General features: G+C 35.1%; 1 non-coding gene across 1 annotated transcript; it reads right to left on the bottom strand.

The window, feature by feature from the left end:
* Positions 1–8047: 8047 nt before the first annotated feature.
* LOC122095442 lies at positions 8048–8150 on the bottom strand. The gene has a single exon (XR_006145141.1). It is a non-coding gene; the product is annotated as a U6 spliceosomal RNA (small nuclear RNA).
* Between the last annotated feature and the right edge of the window lie 6538 nt (positions 8151–14688).

The following is a 14688-nucleotide window of genomic DNA, read 5'->3' as shown; positions in this document are numbered from 1 at the left end:
TTCCTTTGTTTTTCTGGAATTAGGTTTTTGTAGACAGCAGTTGTGGTGAGATGTTGTCATGTTAATAAATACTTGTGGTTCTTGCTGGGAAGGTGGTTCAGTGGTAGAGCGCTTGCCTTGCATGCCTGAGGCCCTGGGTTTGATTCCTCAGCACCACATAAACAAAAAGAAAAAAGCCGGAAGTGGTAGAGCGCTAGCCTTGAGCTGAAGAGCTGAGGGACAGCACCCAGGCCCAGAGTTCATGCCCCTCGACGGGACCCCAAAAAAAAATAAATGTGGTTCCAATGACAGTTTGAACTGTCCAGTGGTAAGGTGAATTATGTCTGTGTTTGGATGTGGCTGTCACTGTTCCTGCTTTTTTCCCATGTGGCCCTTTTATTTCCACACTGCATCTCTGCTTTTGAACATGTTGCCTAGCACAGTCACAGTAGTCACGTGAATGGCTGGGTAATTTTCATAAATAGCTGTTTTCTTGTGAAGACAGTATAAAAAACTTCTTTTGAATTGCATATCTATATATAATTATAGCTGGCTTGGTTTGATCCACTAGAAGTAGACTTTGTATAGGACTCTAAATCTCTGTTTCATTAGATAGAGCTAGGGTAATTTTCTGTTGTTATTCTGCCATTGTTTTTCCACTTCCTCAGGTTCAGTTTTTATTGTGGAGTTTTTCACCTAATTTAGGGTATGTGATGGTTGTACCAGGTTATTTTCTTTTTTCTGCTTGTGTTACTATAAAATAGTGATTTCAGGCTTGTATGAAGAGACAGTAATAATATGAAATGTATGTTATTACATCAAATGAAACGGAGCAGACATTTTAACCTATTTGCTACAATTAAATTAATATTAAGCAAAGCTAATGAAAATAATTACTTCTTTACTCTTCAGAGGCTGAATATAGTACTCTTGGATATCTTGTAGGAAAAGACTTTAAACTCATTACAATTGATGCCTTACATTGAAATTACAGGCTAAACTTTCTCCTTCAGCAGGCAAAAGCTTCATTTCTTTCATTTCTTTATTATAATATCATAATACCTGTATCTTGATTTGTTTTCCTCTGCTATTTTCAATTCTATTCTTCATCCATTAGGTATGTAGGGCTTTGAATCACCAATTTCTTAAAATACCTATGTAGCTTATATTGTGATTTAACTCTCAGTAATATAAATATGAATTTATCTCTGAGTCTCATCTTGAGCTATATTAATATGAAATTTATGCAGTCTCAAGCAAGAAATGTGACTATTTTACTCTTTTCTATTTTTTAATAAATAAATCTTTTCTCTTTTGGAATATGTTCGCATCTTTTATATTTCTCCAGTGAACATCATTACTTTTATAAAAATAAATATAAAGTTTAGACATGAAGACAACCCCCCCTCCATTATCAGTTTAAAGTAAATCTTTGGGGACTCTTTTATATATAAAATTTTAAAACTTCAATGCTCAGGTTTATACATGAATAATCTAATGCTTCAGTCAATTAGGCAAAAGAACTACCATACCACATTAACTCTCAATTTACTTAAAGCCACCAAAATAGTGTGCATGAACATCACTCATTTTTCGAAAGTGACTGGTCAAAACATAGTTTATATTATATTGGAAAGATAAAAAATCAAAATTACACCCAGATTTTCTGTCAGTAAAAAAAAAGAAATGTATTAAATGTTAATTAAAGATGAACTTATTTCAGGTTCTAGGAAAAAAGGAAAAGCTGGGATAATAGAAGTACAATGTATTTCATAATATCAGAATAACTGTAGCAATCCACTTACAGAAATGGTCTATCAAGATGGCTTTTCAAGGTTGACTGTGAAAAATGTTCATTTCCAAGTCACCACCATAAAGCAGATCACATCCCTGGGGGCAAACTTTCGGAAGGAAGGTTCCCCTTCCTCCCTTCTCTTTTGATAAATCAAACCATAATATTTCTACAGTTGTGACCAGCCTGGAACACATTTTCCCAAGAATATTCTGTAGTGTAAAGAGGACCAAACTATCAAAACAAAGGTGAAAATTCTTTTCTACTACAGAATGACTTATCTGGCTTATATTTTTTGTTATTTTCATTACTTCAAACACATGGATTATTTATATTGGGATTAGACAAGTGTCAAAGTATTAATGGAATAAACATTCAGTTTACTTTCATATATCCAATATAATACAATTAACCCCTTATGGAAAATTAACTCCAACTGTAGAAACAATGTCAGGAATATAAAATAAGCCTCAATACATATAATCTGGCACATATAAACCAGCATCTACTCAGAAATTCAGTCGCTCTATAAATATTTATTTGGTACAAAATAATAAATATTTAATTAATGAATATGACTTTTGTCATCTGAAATACTCCTCGTGACAATAATTGTGTATAATTGTATAGATGTCACCTACACAGGAATTTAACATGCATTTAGAAATCAATTTTCCACAATTTAAGCTAGATGAGAGGAGTAATATCCTCGTGTATTGTGTGGTGTGAATTTTACCACAGTGCTGAACCCTTCCACCTAATACCAAGAGTCATGTGCAATAATTTATTTCATGTTAAGATGAGTGCTAAGTGTAGAATACAATTTGAATTATTACATTAATTCACAGAAATGAAACAATAATGATATGTTATTTGTTTAGATTCTAATGCTATTCAATTTTACAATTCATGAAATATATTTTTAAAATTAGTTTCACTTTCTTCTTTTCTATAGCTGGCTATTTAAACATTACATATTACATATTAAACATTCAATATTAAGAAATAAAAAATGAGTAACTTATTATTAAAATGATATATTATTAAATTGTGATTTAAATTACAGTGCTAACAAATTGTGTTGAAAACAACATTTAATAGAATTATGGGTAATATTTTTTAAACTCAGCGGCTTGTTATTTGTTTCCTAATTGTGTCATTTGTTATTACTGGCCGAAGTCATCTCTTCACCTCTGTTAGTTTTCTATTTCATCTCTATTGGTTTGCTGATTATGCATTTTGTTTTCCCTTTTTAATGGCTGACATGAGGCTGAAAATCTGTATGCTAGGTTATTACTTCTTATGTAAAAGTAAAATTACTGATCTCCACAGCTGTTGCCCCCACTCATATCTCCTGTATTGCTGCTCACATATATTTTATTTTATTTTTTATTTAAATTGTATTGTCAAGATAAAGTACAGGGGGGGTTAGTTACATAAGTAAGGAAATGAATTCATTTCTTTTATAACTTGTTACCCCTTCTCCAATTTTTCTCCCTCCATCCCAATGCCCCCCCCCCAAGATTATTTCCAACATTTTGTTTTGTGAGTATCACAGTTGTTTAGGTTACCCATTTGTCCTTTGTCTCACCATTTTGTTTTTTCTATTTCCTTTCCCAAGTTCAGATCAACATAATTACAATACCCAGGGCATCAAAATCCAATACAGTGACTTCAGGCGATAAACCATAGATGGGGAAAACACAAATAAAACAAAAATAAAAACAAATCCCATAGTACATTAAGAACAACAACAAAGAACATGTATTGGAGTTTATTTCACTTGGAATCACCTTATAGTGTCATATGTACATAGCTTTGAGCTAATCTGCTCCTCTACTATGGTTATCCTCGATGTACACAATAATGCTCCCCTATTACCCAGTAATCTCACTTCTGGGCATTTAACAACGTGACCACAAACAAGGCTACACTAAAGCTACCAGCACAATTATGTTTATTACAGTAGTATTTACCCTAGCTAAGATATGGAATCAACTCAGATGCCCCTCAGTAGCTGAATGGATCAAGAAAATGACACACACACACACACACACAACAGAGAGATATACATACATGCACTACTATGCTTCCAGGGCTGGGGAAGTGGCTCAGTGGTAGAGCACTTGCCTTGCATTCCTGTGTCCCTGGATTCGATTCCTCTGCACCACATAAGCAAAAAGAAAAAAAGCCGGAAGTGACGCTGTGGCTCAAGTGGTAGAGTGCTAACCTTGAGCTGAAGAGCTGAGGGAAAGCGCCCAGGCCCAGAGTTCAGGCTCCACGACTGGACACACACACACACACACACACATACACACACAAAATCCTATGTTTCCATCAGAAAGAAAGCTACCATCTCATTTTTGAGGAAATGGAAGATCTTGGAAATAAATCACATTAAGTGAAGTAAGCCAGACTTAAAGAAACATAGGTCCCATGGTTTCTTTTATTTGTAATAATTAGTTTACATCAAGGATAATCTCATGTAGTTTAATTTGACATTTTGTTCTATGTTGAGCATGCAACATTATTGCTATATTGTTTGTTATTATTTCTACAAATAGGCAGGAATATTTAAAGAATTACGTTCATCTTATCCATTACTGAAGGAAGAACAAATAAAAGAGCAACCCCTACTCGGAAAAACAACTCGTACTAATTTAGCTTCATTCCTATGTAAGGCCAGTGTTGTCCCCTGTATCCTCATGTTGTACATTACGACTCTATACCGGTTCAACCAGTATATCTACTATCTTCTACATTGTGACCTAAATGCCACAGTAATTCCAATTTATTTTACTTTTTAAAAAATTTCTCTCTTAATGTTTGGGGTTGGTGTGTGTGTGTGTGTGTGTGTGTGTGTGTGTGTGTGTGTGTGTGTGTGTGTTTACAAAGATCAGAGTACATTATTTTTCTTCATTTAGAATACATCTTTCAGGTCATTGTAAGTTGTGGCCTATGGCATAAGTATCTTGCTATTTTAAGAATGAAACAGAGAAAGATATTTGTGCATGTATCACGGTTGCTTTATTAGTCTGTAGTTGAACACTGAACTTCGATTTATATATTGGCTGTTGTTGTGAATGATGTGAATAACAATGAACTACAGATATATTTGAGTTACCCAGAGAGAAATAATCACATGATTGGTGGGGCAGATGATATTTTAACTTTGGAGTTCTATAGAAAACTGCATATTACTTTCTGCAAGGAGAACACTAATCTGTATTTTGAAGAAGAGTGTAGAAAATCTCCTTTTCTCCACACTCTCACCAACATTATTACCTTTGTTAAAGGTAATAAAGTGCCGGTTTTTGCTATGTGCAGTACCCCAGACTGGCCTTAGACTTATCCAACCTCCTAAATGCTTGGAATTAAAATCTTTTGCCACCACACCTGATTCCTTTGATCTTTTTGATAAAAGTTATAGTAGTTATGAAGTAGTATCATAGTAATTTTGAATTACATTTCTCTAATGACTTCTGCTCACAAAACATTAAGCCAGCATAGGAGTTGTATTAAACAACTTTGTAAACTTACTGGCGATTTTTCAGGGCTTTAAGAAGAATATGTCTATTCAGAACTTTTGTCCATTTTTAATCTAGTTTCTTGTTAATCTCATCTTTAATCTCTCTATACAAAATCAATAATTAATTCAGAGTAGTAGAAAGGAAAAATATTAAGCAACTCCTATCATTTTCAATTATCAATAGCATGACATTTCTTAATCATTTTCTGTTGACCCTTGAGACTATATAACTCAATTTAGTCAGACTTTTTACAAGGCTGTATGTGTTTTATTTATTTTACATTGATTGTTCTTTCCAAAGCCTGTGTGTCTAATTTCCCTTGGTTTCTTTCAGTCTCAATAAGTTGAGGTGTCAAATGAAGAATAAATGGAAGGAAGCAAACAAAAAAATAATATAGTTCATCTCATCTGATGATACCTCTACAAGAATGAGGAAAGAGTTGATCCAAGGACCTATGATAGGACATCAAAAAGAGAATTCATTTTTCTAGGTCTTTCTTATCTTTGTGATGTAATTTAAATAATGTAAAACACAATTTACTACTAAGATACTTTTATGTTTTATCAGTTTTGCACATTTTCACATGGACTTCACCTCAGTCTACAACATTCCTTCATCATTCTGTCCCTGATATTTTTACACACACAAGACATAAGATAACCAGTTTGATTTACAGCATGAGAAGTTATCCACCTGGCTTCCTTGGAAGCAGAGCATGGTCAATAGATAACATTACTTCTGATTGCTCACTACATGTAATGGTTTCTGTAATACTTATCACATTCTTTTTAGTATTTTAAAAACTTCTGGCTAAACTCAAACTCATTCATAGACGTTTGTGTTAAGTATTTCACAAGTTTTATTTCCCTTAATTCTTAAGATAACATTTTCTATAAAGCTAATGTTATTACCATTTTAGTGTTTGGAAAAATTGTAATTAAAGGCAGTAAGTGCATGGCTCAAACACACACTTTGAGCAAAGAAATGAGTCAAAGTTTCCAAAAGTCTTTCAGCAATACACAAAAGGTAGGTAAAATCTCTCCATTCTCTTACACTCTCAATTCAATATTCATATTTCCAAGAAATAATAGCATAGCAATTATTGCCCATGGTGATAGTTTGCTGTTACATTTGGTCTGCAACACAGATTGTGTTGGTGACATTGGGTTATCATGCACAGAGCTGAGCTTATAAGAGAAAAATTTCTTCAGTCCCATAGTTCCTGTTTCCTTTTTAAAAAGTACTAAAACTTTTAAATATTTTCACTTATTGTGTTAAGAATCCAAAAACACGAAAAAAATTTGCATATAATCACTCCAAAATGCTTTAAAAATAAATGATAAAACAGGACCCTGTGAAGTAAACTTTCTTCTACTTTTAAAATTATTCTAAAAGACTTGCGCTGGTTGGTCACATCTGTAAACCTAACTATTCGCCATATCAACACTGAAGCTAGAGATCTGTGGATAACAGTTGGAAACCAATGAGGGAAAAATAAATTCATAGGATTATTTTTCAAAAATTTCAATGAATTAGCAACAGGCCAGGAATGGAGATGTAGCTCATATAGTAGCTCACCAATCTAGAGATTAAAGGCCTAGCAAGACTTTGAAGCCCTGATTTCAAACTCTGAGCACACCAACATACATGCAATTGGATGAGAACACACGCTCTTGCACACACACACACACACATTCAAAATACCTTCATATTATTAGTGTTTTGCATTAATTCTTTGTTAACAATATTATATGAGTAAAATAAAGGAAATAAACTCTTCCATCTCAGAACATGTTATATGTTTTCTATTGTAAAATTCTGTACACAGGGGTCACATTTACATGAGCAAGGTAATGAGTACATTTCCTAACACGCATTGTTACCTCCCCTACCATCCCTTCCCTCCCACCTCTACAAGCACACTCCCCTCCCTAAGTACACTTCCCCTGCCTAAATTGTAAAGTTCATTTTTCATCATAGTGTCTTGTGCATCTCATTGTTATAATGGGTCAACCTGTATCCCTATTTAAGCATCTTGTTTTTTTCTGATTCCTCCCCAAATTAGAGGAACGTATATACAAGATGTGGGCGCACCAACTTCAAATACAGTGTAAACGGGTTATAGCATGGGGGAGGAACATATAAAGAAACAAAAAAAACACATCACCTGTTATAAGTACGTAAGAATCAATAACAAGCAAGAGAAAACCACACGTGTGTTCCTATCTTGGGTTTGATTTGCCTAATTTGGTCATATGTGCAAAGCTTTTAACCTTTTCTGCTTATCTCAGACATAAAATAGTTATTAAAAATTAAGGAAAACATAGGGCCTATGTTTCTTTGGATCTGGCTTACATCACTTAATATTTTTTTCCAAGTCTTTCCATTTTCTAACAAATTGGGCGATGCCATTCTTTCTGAGGGAGGCATAGAATTCCATTAGTATAAATACCACATTTTCTTGATCCATTCATCTACTGAGGGGCATCTGGGTTGGTTTCAGATCTTAGCGATGGTAAATAATGCTGCAGTAAACATAGTTGTGCTGGTAGCTTTAGTGTGGTCTTGTTTGTGATCATCTGGGTAAATGCACAAAAGTGGGATTCCTGGGTCATAGGGGAGTTCTATGTGGAGTCTTTTGAGGAACCTCCATAGTACTTTCCAAAGGGTTGAATAAGTTTACACTCCCACCAAGAATGCAGTACAGTTCTCTTGTGGCTACATCTCCTCCAGCATCTGTTGTTGTAAAAGTATGGAATGGTTCAGGAATTTGCCTGTCATCCTTTCTCAGGGGCCATTCTAATCTTCTCTGTATTGTTCCAATGTTAGAGTACTTGATGCTGAATTGAGCATAGAACATTTTTTATATATAAAGTGTAATTTATTTTCTTAAACTAGACAATTCAACAAAAAGTAAGCTCAAAATAATTGCCATGAAATTTTAGAACCATGTACTTCTTACATAAGCACACATTTAAGAATAAAGACTGACATGTCAAAAACAAAATAATTCCAGATATTTGTTGTTCAAGAGATGTGTAAGAGGAGGAATTCAATTATTTTATACAAGGCACCTGTCATGATGAACACTGAAGCAAGTGTTAAGGTTTTTTTTTAAAGTTTTAATGTTTTAAACATATTTAATTTTGGGAATTTGCTTATATAGGCCAAAACTAGGACTGTTTGGCAGGACATAAATTTTTTGGGGGGTGGGAGTCTGCGAGTGGGGCCTGAACTCTGGGACTGGGCGCTGTCCCTCAGCTCTTCAGCTCAAAGCTACTGCTCTACCACTTGAACCAACGTGCCAGTTCCAACTTTTTTCTTTTTGCTTATGTGGTGCTGAGGAATCGAACCCAGGGCTTCATGCATGCAAGGCAAGCACTCTACCACTGAGCCACCTACCCAGCCCCAGGTCATAAAACTTTTTGATAAAGTATTTAAGATTTATGGTAGCAGACATATGCTACTAAGTATGTACATTTCAGAGTTTATAGAAATTTTACTAATGAGAAGTTGCAAAGTCTTTGTGTAAAGGAGCAGAATAAAGAGTTAAGACTTTTAACTACATAGTTTCTATTAAAAATATAGGGCTTCCTTATTTTAGATGTTAGTGAGGAACAAATGATGATATAAGCCATATACAAATGATGAGATGAGCCATAAATAGTAATCTTAATGGGTAACTTTAAAGACTGCTCATAGCCTATAAAACTCTTGTTGAACATCATAATCTTAGGCAGTTTTAAATGTACAGGAATATGAGAAAATAGTAAAATCTAATACGTAGTACCCTTCAAATACTGAAAACACTGGTAATTGTTTTGTTTTTCGTTTTATTAATCATTAATATTTAATTATTGGTTTTTCTTATTTGTAGCATTGTTTTCCTTGTTGTAATATAATACAACTTTTTGTAAGTCATCATTATGAAGTACTTGGAGAAGGTTACTGGGATGGCCAAACCATTTTTTATAGGTGCATGTGAATTTACGAAGAGGAAAATTAAGAACAAAATATTTATTTAAAAAGTTATCAAGTAGAGTCTGAATCAGGAATGTTGATAAATGTCCACACCTAAAATCTTACCCAGAGGCTGAAGCAGTGATTTTAAAGAGTTGAAGCCACAAAAGTGAGAGACTGTGTTTAGTTTTGTTTTATATTTTGATTTTGCTGGTAATGGGGCTTGAACTCTGGGTCCTACGTGCTGTCCCTCAGCTCAAGGCTAGTGCTACCACTTGAGCCACAACACCACTTCCATCTTTTTCTGCTTATGTGGTGCTGAGAAATCAATTCTAGGGCCTCATGCATGCAAGGCAAGCACTCTAACACTGAGCCACCTTCCAAGCACCTGACAGAATGTTTTTTAAAAAATCAATTATCCAACATTTGCTTTCTGCTTTGGGTTATGTTATTAAATATATGAATACCTTTTTATATCATTGTGAATTGTCATACTTCTGAATTTATACTAACTTCAACCACTTTATCCTTTTCAAAGTCATGAAATAGCTCAGAGTTTGCTTCCATGAAGATTGTTTTTACATTTAAAATTTCTCCTGAGACATTTTTATTTTTAACAAAATAACTTTATATTTCATTTTGATGGGTTGTCATACATCAAATACCTTCAAATGTATATGTAGAGTCTAAAGACAGCAGTATGAATATTCTCATACTGCTCTTGTTTATCTGTTATACACTTTCAGTATTGTGATATTTCTCTTTCTCTTTCACTCTCCCATTTCCTCTCTTTCTCTTTCATGCTCCATGTCTGCTGCTCTTCTATGGTGAAAACTTTAAAAACTTGAAAAAGGAAATCAAAACAGAACTTAGAAAATGGGGAAAGCTTCCATGCTCCTGGATTGGAAAGATTAACATCGTGAAAATGGCAATACTTCCCAAGGCTATCTACAAATTTAATGCGATACCTATCAAAATTCCAACCTCATTCTTCAAGGAAATAGAAGAGGCAATCCAAAAATTCATATGGAATAATAAAAGACCCCGAATAACAAAAACGCTCCTCAATGGAAAGAACACTGCTGGAGGGATATCAATACCAAATTTCAAACTCTACTATAAAGCCATAGTAATCAAAATAGCTTGGTACTGGCACAAGAACAGACTTCAGGACCAATGGCATAGAATTGAAAACCCAGAAATGAACCTAAAGACCTATAGTCATCTAATCTTTGATAAGGGAGCTAAAAAAATAGAATGGAAGAAAGACAGCCTCTTCAGTAAATGGTGCTGTCAAAATTGCTTAACTACTTGTAGAAAACTAAAGCTAGATCCTTATATATCACCCTGCACCAGAATCAACTCCAAATGGATCAAAGACCTCGGAGTCAAAGCAGACACTCTGAAAACATTACAGGATGGAATAGGAGAAACCCTAGGTCTCCTTGGCTCTGGCCGAAATTTTCTGAATAGAGACCTGGAAACACAACAAATCAATGAAAGGTTGGACAAATGGGATTGCATGAAGTTGCAGAGCTTCTGCATGGCAAAGGACATAGCTAGCAAGATCAATAGAAAGCCCACAGATTGGGAGAAGATCTTCACTAGCCATAAAACGGACAAGGGTCTCATATCTAAAATATACTTGGAACTCAAAAAATTAAATCCCCCAACAATAAATCCTCAAAGAAACAACTGCCCAATAAATAAGTAGGCTAATGACTTAAAGAGAAACTTCTCTGAAGAAGAAAGAAGGATGGCCAATAGACACATGAAAAAATGCTCAACCTCCCTAGCCATAAAAAAATGCAAATCAAAACAACATTGTCATACCACCTCACCCTAATATGTCCCTCCCCTACAGTATAACCCCTGCTTTCACTATATTTGATGTCGGTATAATTTGTGGAGGGGAAGTGGAAAAACAAGTCGTTTAAATAAGGATACAGGTGGACCTGTTGCAACAATGAGAAGTACAAGTTGTCATGTCAAAATCGAACTTTACAACTTGGGGGGGGGGGGAGGAGGGGTGGGAGGTTAGATGGGAAGAGATAGGAAGGGTAAACAAAGGAGGAGGCTACAATGCTTGATAAGATATGTACTCACCGTCTTGCCCATGTAATTATAAACCCTCTGTACAGTATTTTCACAATAAGAAAAAAAAGAATTTCTGCTGGTCTACTATTATCCATCAGAATCCACTGGTTTTGTGGGAACATGATAGCGACCATCAGTTACCCTTGCATTCTTTAAGAGTTATAACAGTGACGTGATGTTATTCATTTCTATTCTAAATGGCAAAACAACAGATCTAGGAATTCCTTTTCACTTTTACTACTGTTATAAATTTTATCTCATAGGAATCATTGAAACGGATAGGATACTTTTAACCTCTGACCTAAAAGTTCGTTTTCTTTTTTCTTTTACAAACGACCTTTTTCTTTTATTATAAGTAAATACATGTAATGAAAACAATGCTTTCCTGTGGAAAGTAGACCGAATATATTCAGGGATGAAAAACTAGGTAATGGGGGAAGTGATTACAAAGGATGCCCATCATAGAGCACGGAACCTCAGAGCAGTTTATCATGTACACTTTGTGAGAATGACAATGTGCTGGGAACTATAGATTAAATCATTGAACAACTGATATAAACATATACACATATATTTATATATGCATATTTATTTTTAAATGCATATATGTGTGTATATGCCCTTATATATGTATACATGCATGTTACTATACACAAAAATACATACATACACACATGTACACATGCACACATGGAGAAAGACACATAGTTACAGACAACACAAGTTTCACTACTTGTTGAATATGCCTTAGACATAATGTTTGGAATCAAATATGTTGAAGATGTATTTGTCTCTAAAAATTCTTTTACCACTCCTATCTCTTTTTTTAAAGTAATTTATTAATTTATATGATAGTCCTATTCTTACGGCACACTGGAGACAGGTAACTTGCCAAATACATGAAGCAGTTTGTTATGTACTCAATACAAGATCCACCCCAGTGTAGACCTTGAACTCTGGGCTTAGGCGCTGTCCCTCAGCTCTTCATCTCAAGGCTAGTGCTCTACCACTGGAGCCACAGCACCACTTCCAGCTTTTTCTGTTTATGTGGTGCTGAAGAATTGAACCCAGGCCTCATGCATGCAAAGCAAGAACTCTACCACTGAGCCATCTTCCCAGCATCTCCTCTTATCTCTTCAAATGGGTAGGTTTTGACACATTCGACTTTCAAAATGCAGTACAAGTGATAGCAAGTCAATCGGAAATCTCAGTAAGTAAACGTCATATGGCGTCTCCTTGTTCCCCAGGGAATGCTAGTTCTTGTAGACACTCTCAAAAACCAAAGTAGCAGGAAAATACCCTGGTACAGAATAAAGTTATAAGGCTTTAAATGGCATTCTTCCTTGAGTTCTTTTCCAACAGCCAGCATCAATTCTTAAGCAGATGAGTGAGTCCTCAGAAGATTGGAGCTCAGGTCAACATTTAACAAACTCATGTGAAAAGTCCTATGTGAGAAATGCTGACTGAGGTCTTGCTGATTTCATGGTCAAGAAAATAAGACAAAAAGAAAGTATTTTAATGTATTAAAATTTGAGAATAATTTGTAACCTGTCAATAAATGTGTAGAACACAATTATACCAAAATGACAAAAAATGATGTGCATGTGAATTACGTGCTCTTGGACTTGGCGAGTGATCTTAGGTGTGTCTACACAAGTAGAATCAGCACAAATCAATCAGCATTTCTTCATTTAAGATACAAGGAAAGGATACAGGTTGACCCATTGCAACAATGAGATGTACAAGACACTCTATCGGGGGAGGGGGTTGGAGGGAAGAGTTGGGAGGCATGAAGGGAAGGGATGGTAGGGGAAAAACCAAGGAGGGGGTAAAAATGCTCAATAAGAAATGTACTCATTACCTTACATATGTAACTGTAAACACTCTGCACAGGACATTTACAATAAAAATATGTATTAAAAACATACAAGGAAAGCTTCTGTACTTATCGGAAGTTGTATTTGTCACTCAATATCAGTAGGGTATCAGTTTTATGATCACAGGCATATTAAAATTCTGGATGCTCAAATTCTCTACATAAGCACAGTCTATTATTTACATTAGAATCTGCCCACATCCTAGTGCAGTGTAATTGCAATGAAAATTTTTACTACATTCTATGTTTGTAATAAAAATAAAATCATATGCACTATCAACTGATGCAAATTTTTTCAGATAATTTTTTAGTGTGAAAATACTGTAAACAGAGGATTCAATTACATGGGCAAGGAAATGAGGATATTTCTTACCAAGCATTTTTGCCACCTCCTTTGTTTCCCCTTCCCATCCCTTCCCTTCTCACCACCCCGGTCCCTCTCCTCTTTAATCCCCGCCCCCCAGCCAAAGTTGTAATGGTCGTTTTTCCATATAAAGTCTTGTACATCTCATTGTTGCAACACGTCCACCTGTATCCATATATAAACAATTTGTTATTCCCTTTCGCCTCCACAAATTATATTAACATAAACTACAGTGAAAGCAGGGGTTATACCTTGGGCAAGGGACATAAAATGCAAGAAACAAATCATCTTATAAATATGTTAGAAACAATAAGAAAAAAAAACCATTTGAATCCTTACCTTAGGGTTCATTTCATCAAACATCTACTTATCTGAACGTTTCTGCTGTCTCAGACATATACTAGGGATTGCAAGTAAGGGAAACCATGAGAACTATGTTTCTTTGGGGCTGTCTTGCTTTACTTAATATATTTTTTCCAATTCTTCCCACTTCCTAACAAATGGAGCAATGTCATTCTTTCTGATGGAGGCATAGAATTCCATTGTGTATATATACCACATTTTCTTGATCCATTCATCTACTGAGGGGCATCTGTGTTGGTTCCATATCTTAGCCATGGTAAATAATGCTGCAATAAACATGGTTGTACTGGTAGCTTTAGTAAGGTCTTATTTGTGATCATTTGGGTAAAAGCCCAAAAGTGGGATTGCTGGGTCATTGGACAGCTCTATGTGGCGTCTTTGAGGAACCTCCATACTAATTTCGAAAGTGGTTGAACAAGTTTACACTCCTACCAACAATGCAGTAAGGTTCCCTTCTATCCACATCCCCTCCAGCATCTTTTGCAATTATATTTCTTGATTTAGCCATTGGAACTGGGGTGAGGTGATATCACAATGTTGTTTTGATTTGTATTTCTCTTATGGCTAGGGAGGTTGAGCATTTCCTCATGTATCTATTGCCCTTCCTTCTTTCCTCTTCAGTGGGCCTTTAGCCCACTTATTTATTGCCCAGTTGTTTCATTGAAAATTTGTTGTTGGGGAATTTAATTTTTTGAGTTCCAGGTATATTTTAGATATGAGACCCTTG

This window comes from Dipodomys spectabilis, unplaced genomic scaffold, assembly GCF_019054845.1.
Source record: "Dipodomys spectabilis isolate Male_0828 unplaced genomic scaffold, ASM1905484v1 ptg000351l, whole genome shotgun sequence".
Taxonomy (NCBI): domain Eukaryota; kingdom Metazoa; phylum Chordata; class Mammalia; order Rodentia; family Heteromyidae; genus Dipodomys; species Dipodomys spectabilis.
Note: the sequence above shows the minus strand (reverse complement) of the source record. Positions and strands in the feature narration are given on the sequence as shown.